Raw genomic sequence first — 12,209 nt, forward strand, 5'->3', positions numbered from 1 at the left:
GTGCAGGGTGGAGGGTAGTGCAGGGTGGAGGGTTGTGCAGGGTGGAGGGTAGTGCAGGGTGGAGGGTAGTGCAGGGTGGATGCAGCTGCAGGGTAGACTGTCGTTCTTGGTGCAAGAGTTTCAGCATCATCCAGGAACATGGTAGAAAGGTGAGTTCTCAGGCTCCACACCCACACAGTGAACCAGAAATTTTGGGGGTGGTACCCAGAAATCTATTTCAATCAGCCCTTGAAGTGAATCTGATGCAGGCTGAAGTTTAAGAATAACTGCTAGTGTTTAGTTATCAACAAATTAGGCAGTCCCGCAAACTACAATTCTTTTTTCAATGACTGTCACCAAATCATAAGAAAGTTGTGCTTTTGGACAAATTCTGTAGATATTCCAGTGTGGTTTCTGACAAGGAAGTGTCTTAATTTTGGGACAGGTTTTAAAAGAACACAAAATTTACGTATTTTTCCTTGTGTATTTGTTTTTATTTTAAAATTTTGTTTTGTATTGATTGTACCTTTGAGAACAAATATTTAAATTATAGCATGGATAAAGGCTTTGATATAGAAGTTTAGAGTTGAAAGTTCACTTGAAATGTCATCAGATCGAATTCTTATCTTAGAGTTGAAATAAGAAGCTTAGAAGGTTTACATGAATCCCTGGATCTCAGAGCATTGTTAATCCTATTGTTTTCTCTCTGTCCTCCATGAAGCATCCCACTTTCACTGGGTTTGTGCATACAAAAAGGTGATATAAAAAAATAATAATGATAAGTAAATAGTATCTTTCACTTACTTTGGTCATCATTTACCATACCTGAATAAATCACTGCCTAGGTACAATATTTCCATACAGTAATTCAGAATGTCTCTCTTTGGGTCTTTTAAGTTTACAGTTTATAATTCAATTTTATAAATGTTTTGAGGTCATTAATTATTCTTTGAGGCTGAAAATATGTAAGAGTTGTAGTCTTGAATTATTCTCATGCAATACACATACCACATCATTCTGCATCGAATTGCAGAATACCCTCAGGAACTTTTAGGGGTTCCATAGAGCCCAGGTTAAGAATTTCTGCTTAAATAAGCTCATCTAACACTGTGGATGAAAAAACTTCCTTCCCAAAATTATCCTTTTCATCTAAAGACTTTCTTTAGGAAAAGATTTTTGCTCCACCATGAATCCCATGTAAATAATTGCCACCTAATTCCCCCACCTTCCCCTCTGATGCCCCAGACTCAGCCCTGCATTTGCAAACGGTAAGCAGCAGGGCCTAAGGGGTGGATTCTCCAGTTTGCCCTCCAAAACATTCTCTCTCCTTCTCCGCAAGGACCCCTGCCCTGCCACCCTGCACTGGCACTGTCCATATTATTGGAGGGTAGGGGCAAGTTCTGGAGGCAATTTAAATAAGCTTCCTTGTACCAGAGATAAGCAGGACGTACAGATGCAGTTGAAATTTTATGCACATTTGGAAAGCTTGCTTATTTTAGGATTTTGTTCAGAAATGAGTCACTGGAGCGTCTGTTTCTGGCTCTGTCTCTGTGGCTCTGTCTCTCAGAATGATAAAATTCCCAACTAGCGGCCAGAGAGAGCACATTAGTTTAAAATTTGTTCTAGTCAAGAAGCTCGTCCAGTGAAAGTGCCAAGGGACATGCCACAACAGATTTACAGTTCGCACAATAAATAAAGAGCTGAAGAAGCCTGAAGGGAGGTGAGCGCGGAGGATGCTCTGGAGTAGTGAGGACTGAGCGGGTCACAGAGTCAGTACATACCGAGGCAGTTACATCTCCAGCAACCTCTGTTATGTACACACAGATTTAGGAACAACCATCATGTGATGAGGTCCCAGGTAGAAGTTGCAAGCTGTTACTTATGTATTAGTTACTCTAGAATTCACTAGCATAGATTGACTGATTGATCACATAACCACAAAGCAAAATTTAAGAGATTCATCATGGATCCAGGCATTTAAATTGGGGTGGGTTAGGCTGTTAAATGGAGGGGCAAGCAGCTGGTGAGGCTTAGCTGGGAGAAGCACATCAGGTGGGTCATGCCAGTGGCTGGGTAAATGGCAGTGGCAGGAGGACTTGCAAGGTCCAAAGAGTGGGTAGAACTTCATAGATAGGGTTTATTTATCTTTTTCTTAATAATGCTTTCCAATTTTCTGAAAAAATTTTTAAGAAGAAGGGGTCACACCTCCTAGAGATATGGAAATAAAAACAGAAGTAAACAAATGGGACCTAATGAAACTTAAAAGCTTTTGCACAACAAAGGAAACCATAAACAAGACCAAAAGACAACCCTCAGAATGGGAGAAAATATTTGCAAATGAAGCAACTGACAAAGGATTAATCTCCAAAACATACAAGCAACTCATGCAGCTCAATATCAAAAAAACAAACAACCCAATCCAAAAATGGGCAGAAGACCTAAATAGACATTTCTCCAAAGAAGATATACAGATTGCCAACAAGCATATGAAAGGATGCTCAACATCACTAATCATTAGAGAAATGCAGATCAAAACTACAATGAGATATCATCTCACACCAGTCAGAATGGCCATCATCAAAAAATCTAGAAACAATAAATGCTGGAGAGGGTGTGGAGAAAAGGGAACCCTCTTGCACTGTTGGTGGGAATGTAAATTGATACAGCCACTATGGAGAACATTATGGAGGTTCCTTAAAAAACTACAAATAGAACTACCATACGACCCAGCAATTCCACTACTGGGCATATACCCTGAGAAAACCATAATTCAAAAAGAGTCATGTACCAAGATGTTCATTGCAGCTCTATTTACAATAGCCAGGACATGGAAGCAACCTAAGTGTCCATCAACATATGAATGGATAAAGAAGATGTGGCACATATATACAAAGGAATATTACTCAGCCATAAAAAGAAACGAAGTTGAGTTATTTGCAGTGAGGTGGATGGACCTAGAGTCCGTCATACAGAGTGAAGTAAGACAGAAAGAGAAAAATAAATACCGTATGCTAACACATATATATGGAATCTAAGAAAAAAAAAAGTCATGAAGAACCTAGGGGTAACAGGAATAAAGACACAGACCTACTAGAGCATGGACTTGAGGATATGGGGAGGGGGAAGAGTAAGCTGGGACAAAGTGAGAGAGTGGCATGGACATATATACACTACCAAACGTAAAATAGATAGCTAGTGGGAAGCAGCCGCATAGCACAGGGAGATCAGCTCGGTGCTTTGTGACTGCCTGGAGGGGTGGGATAGGGAGGGTGGGAGGGAGGGACATGCAAGAGGGAAGAGATATGGGAAAATATGTATATGTATAACTGATTCACTTTGTTATAAAGCAGAAACTAACACACCATTGTAAAGCAATTATACTCCAATAAAGATGTTTAAAAAAAAAAAAAGAAGAAAGGGTCATTACTGGCTAGGTTGACCAAAAAAAACCTGGTCCTATTTGAAATCCTTTTGTGAAAAGCTCAGAATGGCCTAGTGATAATGAGTGACCATGTATAATGTGATCCTAAATAAACAGTTAATAGAAATATGAAAATTATTTAAAAGTCTTATTTGAATCTAGTTGATCATTTTTCAAAAGGGCCTCCGTTTAAGTTGAACCAACATCTACTAAAATGTCACCGGTTTTGTAGTCGATAAGCTTTAAAATGTATGTTTGGGATAACAATGTATAGCTAATGTGTTCATTATTCATGACAATGGTACGTGCACCATTTTAATCTTCATTATCCTCTGTAGACATTATCTAATTTATCTGCAGCAGGGTTCTGAGCAGTGCACTGTTATTTCTCTTATTGATCAGGCAGAGGAATTAATGCAAGGCGAAAGGCCTTGATTCTCCAAGGTCCCATTTCTCAACACTGATCCATCAGAAATATCGAAGACAAACTGTTGACTGTCAACAAACAGAAAGGTAGAATGTTTGCCAGTTTGACTGGAAAGTGTTGCTGGTGTTTACTTACCCTAGAAGGCTTAAATGAAGCAGGGATCTGGAAACACTTAAGAGCCCATATGCATTTCTACTGAAATGCTCCAGTTATAATGGCAGAGACTCTTTGCTACCTCTGGGCAGCACCAAGGGGTTCCCCATGTCCTTTCCTCTAGGGAGACAGAGGCAGATTTGCTTTGCTGTCCTTAGAGCTCCTGCTTCTCTTTTTACCTCATTCAAATGGGACCTCCTCAAAGTGAGCATTTTCACCATCTGGCAAGTCTGTAGTGCTCTCTCTCTAGGAAACAACCTTTAGTTATTCCTGCTACCCCTGGCCCCTCTGTCCACCCCTCTTCCACCTTGCAGGTGAATCTCTTTTGGTCAAGTGCATTCACAGCTATGGGAGAATAGCTGGCTAGCTTTCTGGCTTCCTAGGACTGGTAAAACTCTCCTTCCCTTTCTCGATGTTTTTTTGTTTTGTTTTGTTTTGTTTTGTTTTTGCGGTACGCGGGCCTCTCATTGTTGTGGCCTCTCCCGTTGCGGAGCACAGGCTCCGGACGCGCAGGCTCAGCGGCCATGGCTCACTGGCCCAGCCACTCCGTGGTATGTGGGATCTTCTCCGTGGTATGTGGGATCTTCCAGGACCGGGGCACGAACCCACGTTCCCTGCATCAGCAGGCGGACTCTCAACCACTGCGCCACCAGGGAAGCCCTTGATGTCTTTTTTTTTGGACATTTTTATTTGATTTGCCTAAAAGTAGTTATGACGAAATTTACCAGAAGTTGATTTTGGCGGATCTGGTAGAGCCATAGGTAATATTAAGACTGTGTAAGTCTTGATCCTCCATGGTCCTGAATCTTCCTTTTGGCATTTTCCTATATTGGCTAATCCCGCTTCAAAGTATGGAGTCTTGAGTAGTTGCGGTAGTTTGTACAGTTTCACCACTTACTAATGCAAATCTGGAAACTTGAGCAAATTGTTTTGTTTAAGTTTTAGTTTCCTCGTCTATAAAATGGGAGTAATCTAAACAAGTCACTTAAATAATGCCTAGCTTATACCAAGCATTAAAAAATTGTGAACTACTGTTTATTATTTCAGAGCAATTATAATTTGATAATTAAATATATAAAAGAGGTTGGATCTTTTTATCAGGCTAATGGATTCCTTTGAACTTTTTTGAAAAATTTTTATAATTTGTTTTATTTTCTACTCCTAGAAAAAAAATAGAACCTTCCTTAAGAACCATAAAATGGCTTGCCTGTGACTCCCTGGAACCATTTCAATTTGTTAACAGCAGCAAACAGCATCTCCCCAGCTTTATGCCACTTTTGCCTATTCTTACTTCCTTTTCAGAAGTTCCTCTTCAAAAAAACTCCTGACACTTTCTTACATCTTCTCCTCAGTCTTTCAGAGTCATCCCTCTGCATGAGACTGGACTTTGTCACTACGCTCTTTCTGCTATTTCTTTGTAGTCCACATGGTTTCTGGAAGCTAGACGTAGATAAAAACGAGGCAGGTCTTTCCACAGGAGATGATAACAATGATTAGAAGAGGAGGGGTGCTGTGGGAAGAAATAGTTCATCCTGATCCTGGCAAAGGAGAGGAGATCTTCAAAAGACAAGTGCCTTACGTTTAGTTTAATTCTCTTTGGCTTTTCTTCTTTTCCTCTTCAGAACAGTTGTTGTCTGAGTTATTTCTCCTGAGATGGTGTGAACAGAGAGGCACAGCAGTGGTGAAACCTTTATTAACTCTGGCACAGGCCTGACCGCAGAGCAGAAAACTCTTTCAAAGCTAGGAAGCAGGGCTTCCCTGGTGGCTCAGTGGTTGAGAGTCCGCCTGCCAATGCAGGGGACACGGGTTTGTGCCCCGGTCCGGGAAGATCCCACGTGCCGCGGAGCGGCTGGGCCCGTGAGCCATGGCCGCTGAGCCTGCGCGTCCGGAGCCTGTGCTCCGCAACGGGAGAGGCCACAACAGTGAGAGGCCCACGTACCACAAAAAAAAAAAAAAAAAAAAAGCTAGGAAGCAGCCAATGGTTGACAAAAAAGAGATATGAGAACTGGGAGGGGAGAGGAGGTGGGTAGTGGGTATGGACAGGCTGCAGAGAAGCAAAGCGAAGTCATCGCCAAGTGGCATCTCTCAGAGCTGTGCAGACAGAACCAGGGACCTTGTCCCTTGCCGCAAGTTGTGTTTGTTCTCCTGTGACAAGCTGATGGGGTAACCTATTGCAAAATCTTTTGTAGTCTCTTCCACTCCAAAACAGAATATAGACATTGACATTGTGCTCTCAAGTTCAAAGCAGTAAAAGGTTGTATGTGAAATGAACTGGATGCTTCACAGACTGATGACCCAAGGTTGGACAGTATAAAAGAAAAGGCTGGAGTAAATGGCTGCTTTGGGAAAGTTGGTTGTTTTGGGAACAGGTCCTGTTTGGGGGAACACTTTGGCAATATCATTTGAATAAAACGTATTCATATTTAACACCCACAAAGGTCTCCATAGATGTGTGTACAAAGTTTAAAACATGCATAGAATTTGCCTAAAGTTTTGGTATTTTTTCCTGTATTATAGTCTTTGTGGTTAAACAAGCAAACAAACAAAAAACCTGCTTAAAAAATGATTAATCTCATAAAGCATTCTAAAAATATTTACAAAATTAAGACGACTATTGCTAATTCTCCTACCATCTTGAATATCTTTCTTTTCTCATATGTTAACAGGACATGGTGGAGGTTTCCGTCTGGCTTGGGGACATTTGGTGCTTCTCTCTTCTTACAAGATCCTGTCTTGATTCTTTGAAAGGCAGAAGATAACTCATTTAGCTTGGTATTGCTTCCCAAGTATCTATATTTACTCTTTTATATCTCTATGAAAATTCCCCTTTCTCTTATTCTTTTTATGCATGTAAGGGCCACTTTCTTCTGTGGGAAAGAGTAACTCCATGTATAGCCCCAAACCAGTTACTGTAAATATGAAACCCAACACTTGTATCATTTTTACTGAGACTGTCAACCTCTTACCATCCTCACAGTGGCCCATTCCAGTTAATGTTTTATCTCCATGGAAACTCAAAGGCATATAAACTAGGCTCTGACTTTATTTTAAGGCCTTAGGCTAATTGGTTGATTTTCCTAAGATATCGTGTAACAAGAATTCCACTCCTTCTGCCTCCTGCAGTCCCCCTCAGAATGACTGAGAGAGAATTGGAAGCTCAATGCTTGATCACATTTTGATCAGGTGTAATTTAAATCTTTGAGTCTGGATACGCATAGGGAAGCAGGAACAGCGGAGTTTACTATAAGGGCTTGGGGAGTGCTGAATTATTCTCCATAAAAATATGAGAGGAAGTTAATCTTTGTGTTCACATTGAGAAGAATACTGAGAAGCTGGGGTGGGTGAGGCTAGGGACATGGAGACGAGACAAATGACTTTTAGAATAGAAATGTCTAATATTCAGTTCTAGATTTTTGGTGAAGAGGCAAAGTAAATCTTTTCCTTTAACATCTCTTCACGAAAGTCTACTACCCACTCAGAAGCTCTTTTAATATAGAAATCAAGGAAAGAAACTAAAACTGGGCTCAGCTTTTGGGTTAGCATGGAACAGGAAGCTCCGATTCATCAGGGCCAGGAGGCTGGAGTATCCCTGACAGTGTAAGTCCCGGAAGAAGTTACAGGAATCTTAAAAAAGGCAATGCGTTTTCTCTGAACTGTGTTATAGGAATTGGGGCCAATTTTACCAAGATCTTAACGAGGCAGCATGACCCCAGAGGGCAGCTGATTATGAATCTATAGCCCTGGGTAGGTCTGAAGGCTGGCTCAGCTACATGTTAGCTAGTTAATAAAAAGAAGGTAAAACCTGGCTTCTTCATTGGTAAAATTGGAATCATATTTTTATAATTCAGGGTCATCAATTGATGCTTAAAACAGATGAAACATTGTTGAAGAAAGTGATATTCTCAAAGTAGCACTGCCCTCCCCCCCATATTACATTTGAATTGTCAGGAAAAATGTATTTTTACAATTGAGAAATTACAAGTGATCTTACAATTGACACATATCCAAGAGATCAAACTTAATATGGCCAAAGAGTGTGATAATGATACAGAGATTTTGTGGAAGAGCATCCTTGTTTTTTGAGAGATGCATGCTGAAGTATTTAGAGGTGAAGTGTTATGTACAACTTACTTTAAAATGTGCCATATATATGCACACAGGTAATATGTGTATGTGTACATGTGTTTCTCTCTCTCTCTCTCATAAATATATGTCTCTCTACATATATATGTATTATATAAAACATATATATGTCCTATATATATACATATATATCTTTCTCTCTCCCTCTCTCTCTCTCTCTCTCTCTCTCTCTCTCTCTCTATATATATATATATATGGTGCAGATATGGCATGCAAATCGGGCAAAATGTTAGCAGTCAATGAATATAAGTGAAGATTATATGTGTTTATTGGACTATTCTTTCAAAATTTTCAAAATAAAATGTTAACCGTGTAAATAACTAAAATAAAATACTTCACATCACATCAGGTGCCGTGTCTGTGCTCGTTTTGTGTTGGCTACCTTTTCCCTCCTTTTTCCTCTACTACATTTCTTCACTTTCCCCCAGTTGTGATAAACCCTCATTATGGTTGTCTAAATATACCTTGGGTCTAGTTTCATTGCCCTAAAATAAAAAGTAGCTTCTGAAAAAGCATAAAGCACAAAAAAGGTCGAGTGCTGTAAAAATGCCCCGAGTGGCACTAATTGGCCGCTCTGCAAGGTTGTTCTGTTCTCCAAAAGGGGCATCCCACGGTGTTGCACGTTAAATACTTTGCAAAATTAAGAGGAAGAAATCAGTAGTTTAGAAAAAAGATACCCAGAATATAAACATTTCTCAATAAATACCGAAATAGAGCAAATATTTTATTTCAGAGTGCTGCTTTAGCGATGCAAAACCAAGATTATCTTTTCTTGGAGCTTTTCTCCGCAGAGTAATAGGTGTTAATGCCTGTGGAAATGACGAACATTTATTTGGAAGTTGCCTCAGGGGTCTGAATTATGTGCACAGTTAATTATATACTATGCCAAAATTAGATACTATGGCAGAAATATATATTTCTGCTAAATCTACTGGCCAGCTTAACTCGTGGCCAGTGTGTGTCTTGATTTTTAGGATAAAAGCTCAAGAGTTCTGGGATAGCTTTTCTTTGCTGTGCCTGCTTCATACTCTTAAAGCTGGAATGGATATAGGAAAGAGGCAGAAGGAATATGCCGGGTGGGGCATGATTCCCAAATCGTGACCCTTTGGGCCATGAGTCCCTTGAATTCCACTTCTTCTCTTGGTCACTTTGTAAAATGAGTCATTTTCATAATTCTACCCTTAATCCTCAAAGCTCCCCTGGTAGAGGGAAGAGAGTGGCAAATTATTTATCATCCCAGCTTGCAAAGCGAGAAAACAGGAGGCATCATGGGGAAATTATTTTCTAAAACTATGCAATGAAAACTCAGTCTATCCTTCTAGCTTTCTTTTACTCCATGTATATGAACCACTGTGTGAAATATAGGGAGATGTGAGGAAAAAAAGAGTTTTGGACATAGTTTCTGCTAACTAAATAATAATAACAGGAACAGCAACAATATAAGATTGTGTGAAATGGCTATGCAAACTGCAAAATTCTAGCCATACACAAGCTGTTATTATTTTTTTCATTAAAGTTACCATCATCATTGTCTTCATCCTCCTCTGTGTTTACAATGGTGGAATTCTCAGGAATTGAGGAAGAAAGAAGAAAAATTATTTACTGTTTGGGAAAACTATAAGTTTTGAGTGAAAGCCATCATATTGAAGATTTTTCAAGACATGGTTGGGCAAAGAGTAGGACAGTTGTGTTCAAAGGGAAGATGTCACATGTGTGATGAGGAATGAGAGGAGGATAAAAAACTCTGCTGGCAGCAGAATGGGAAAGTAATAGAAAACATGGCAGTCAGGGTTGGAATAAAATGTGAGAGGATGGGAGGTCCAGCAGTTGGAAGGCAATGAAGCCCCTAGTCTTAGATATTAATGGGATTCAGGAAGCAATAAAGAGCAACTATAGGATTCTAAGAAAAGGCAATATTGTGATAAAGTGATGCTTGGGAAGATGAAGTCTTTTCAAGTGTTTTGAATAGACTGTGGACAATTGAAACCAGAAGAGGAAGGAGGTTTTTAAAATAGAGCAGATTCAAGGAGATAAAGATCTTGCTTTGATCTGCAATGTTAAGATCGAGACAATGGATGTTTTGAGAGCACACCTGGGACAAATGCTCAAGAAGTAAGGCTTTTGCTAGACCTTAGGTGTGTGGGAACAAAAGAAGGCTAAAAGGGATCTAAAGGCAGAAACAATTCCCCCTGGGAGCCTGAAAAGAAAGACGGACCTATGTGAGACTCAAGTGTGTTAGATGAGACTGGAAAGCAGATTGGCATTAAAATCCGGTGCATTTGAGATCTTGTCTCTCGCAGCCATCATCGGAAATCTGCTGATCACTGTCTTCTGCTCTCTCGTTCTCTTTCTCTCCAGAGTTGCTGTGAAAGAACCTTCTCTCCATCTCAGAGCTGCAGGGCTCCAGGCGTCCCGTTGCGGTCTCCCATTACCCGGACAGAGTCAGTGCCAGGGCAGTGATTGTCAGTTTGCTGAGGCACGCATTTTAGGTATGGCTATTGTTTTTTCTTCTTGTTTTGTTTCAGAGAATTTCAAATAGCAAGTGATTTTAAAAATGCCTCACTGATGTAATCTCTGTATTGCTGGCCCTTGTATTCTCCTTGCAAAGAAAGCATGGAGTCGCCTGCAATGTTCTCCTTCAATTCAAACATGCTGCATGGCACAACCTTAGGTATGGGCACACAGAGAAGATGCAGTGGGTGCTGTGATGACCTGGAACTGTGTCCCTGTATGGGCCTCCTATTCTCCACACAAAGTCCCATAGTTTTCTCTCCCTGCTGCTCAGTATTGTGGGAAGAAAGAAATTCTAGAACCCTGTTCTTTAATTTATCTTTTTGTTATATTATGCTAGCATGGTACCCAAACAGGACTCTTTATACCATCATATCATTTATTCATTATGAAAATGATCCTAAGTGTTTTACCTAAGTCCATAGGGGCCTACACTGGGGGACATACAGTACCCACTGAACTTACATAGAATCTTTGGAAGTAAAAATATGCTAAGTTTATATAACAGTGTTTATATAGTTCCTACTATGTGCCATGCACTTTATTTAATTCTTATAACAACCTTATAAGGCAGATATGATTATTATCCTCCTCCTTATTGTTTTCAGATGTGGAAACTGAGGTACAGAGAAACAAAATAACTTGCCCTAGGTTATATAGCTGATACTGAGGAAGGTGGGGTTCAATTCCAAGCACTCAGGTTCCAGATTTGGGGGTTGTACTCTCTCTCTGAATGAAAATGGAGATATGTCTACCTCCAGGTAATGCTAGTTATGAACAGATTAAATCCTGCAATTTGTAAACTTGGAAAGAAGCTTCATATGTTGAAAGACAGCAAAGCTTCCATCCTACCTCCATCTTCCCCTCATGTTAGCCCACTTTCACATTTTCTTCAGCCATAGGGGTGGGGGAAATGAGGCATTATGGATCTTTCTGCAAATTCCAAGGCCATGGTTAAGGCCAGGGCCTTGCCCCATAATCCTTAACCTCCCCATCTCAAATATGGATGCCCTGGGATACTCCTTGTAGATGCAAAGAGAAACTCAAGATATAAGGAGAGTGTACATCAACTATATCTCAATTTAAAACATGTAAAAAAAAAAGATAGAAGAAGAGTGGATGAAGGGTCATCATCCTGTATGGTCCCTCTGTCATGTCATCTTTGTTTCCCTTTGCTATCATATGATCAGTCTTCAAATTCCAAAGGCAGGGCTTCCCTGGTGGCACAGTGGTTGGGAGTCCACCTGCCGATGCAGGGGACACGGGTTCGTGCCCCAGTCCAGGAGGATCCCACATGCCGCAGAGTGGCTGGGCCCGTGAGCCATGGCTGCTGAGCCTGTGCATCCGCGGAGCCTGTGCTCCGCGACGGGAGAGGCCACAGCAGTGAGAGGCCCGCGTACCGAAAAAAAAAAAAAAAAAAATCCAAAGGCAGCTGGTATGAATAACTCAGCTAAGCACTCTCATCTCTTCTGGACAGAGACTATCATTTCAGGACATCACTGTGCTAATTGATTTGGCTGCTTCTGAGTCACTTGCCCAAGTCCAGTTTCACCAGTGATTGCCCATCCATGCAAT

The 12,209-nt window shown here is 40.6% G+C and overlaps 1 long non-coding RNA gene across 1 annotated transcript in view; it reads left to right on the forward strand.

The window, feature by feature from the left end:
* The window catches only part of LOC113608074 (uncharacterized), a 336,338-nt gene extending 325,758 nt beyond the window's left edge, over positions 1–10,580 (forward strand). The window contains exon 9 of the long non-coding RNA XR_003428206.1: positions 10,482–10,580. This is a non-coding gene — a long non-coding RNA (uncharacterized LOC113608074). The remainder of the gene's footprint in view (positions 1–10,481) is intronic.
* The last annotated feature ends 1,629 nt before the right edge of the window (positions 10,581–12,209 follow it).

Source organism: Aethalodelphis obliquidens, unplaced genomic scaffold (assembly GCF_003676395.1).
Source record: "Aethalodelphis obliquidens isolate GAN/ISIS:26980383/991018 unplaced genomic scaffold, ASM367639v1 scaffold3, whole genome shotgun sequence".
Taxonomy (NCBI): domain Eukaryota; kingdom Metazoa; phylum Chordata; class Mammalia; order Artiodactyla; family Delphinidae; genus Aethalodelphis; species Aethalodelphis obliquidens.